Here is a 945-nt window from a genome sequence, read left to right as displayed (position 1 = left end):
TGTGATCTGTAAGTTGTAATGCAACTAAATGATGAACTGAGGCATAATATTGTTGAAATTGCACTTTTAGGTTGTTCATAATGTTTTGTAAAAAGATAGTTCATTAAATGGGAACATTTTCAGAATGTATTTGTACTTTTTTGCACTAAAACAAGGGAAACATTTTTGAGATCTCGTTATTTATAGGTTATTATGCTGTGATGTTACTGGTCCGGCCCACTTGAGATCAAATTGTGCTGTATGTGGCCCCTGAACTAAAATGAGTTTGACACCCCTGGTTTAAATGATACTATACTATATCGTTTCTTGTGAGTAGAATAGTGAATTCGCTCGTCTCTGCCGCCCGGATTTAAGCCAACATACAAACTATGAAAAGGGAACGTTACACGGACCGTACAGCCCCCAGGGCCCTAGTGAACACACAGATATCTAAGCCCCACGAGAAGAAAGATGGCAGTGATATTTAGACTGCAGTCTAATGAACTGACTGATTTACACAGGAGTGAAGAAACACGCAGTAAATATATCAACACTAGAAGAGAGAGATGTATAACTGTAGAATACAATACACAATATAAAGAACACGCTATAATACTCTGAAACTTAGAATACAATAAATATGACAAACTACTACAGTTAAAATACAAACAGGATAACATACTATAGTTGTTATTAATAACTGATGGTTTTGATGATTGATGAATTTAGATAATATGGACCCAGTAGTAGAGGTGAAATACTGCCCCCTATTTATTTGGAGCATGTGGCTCGGAATTACACATGTAAGGGACCTCCTCTTAATCATTTAGGAAAATTACGACCCTTGACCAAGTGACATATTTTATGGATATTGCATGTTATATTCAATGCATAACAAAAAAACAGTGCAGAACAACTGATGAACTGTACAATTAACCCAAATAGTGAATGCAATAACTGCAGGAA

Source organism: Cottoperca gobio, chromosome 12, assembly GCF_900634415.1.
Source record: "Cottoperca gobio chromosome 12, fCotGob3.1, whole genome shotgun sequence".
Taxonomy (NCBI): Eukaryota; Metazoa; Chordata; class Actinopteri; order Perciformes; family Bovichtidae; genus Cottoperca; species Cottoperca gobio.
The sequence above is the reverse complement of the archived record's forward strand: the minus strand, read 5'-3'. Positions refer to the sequence as shown.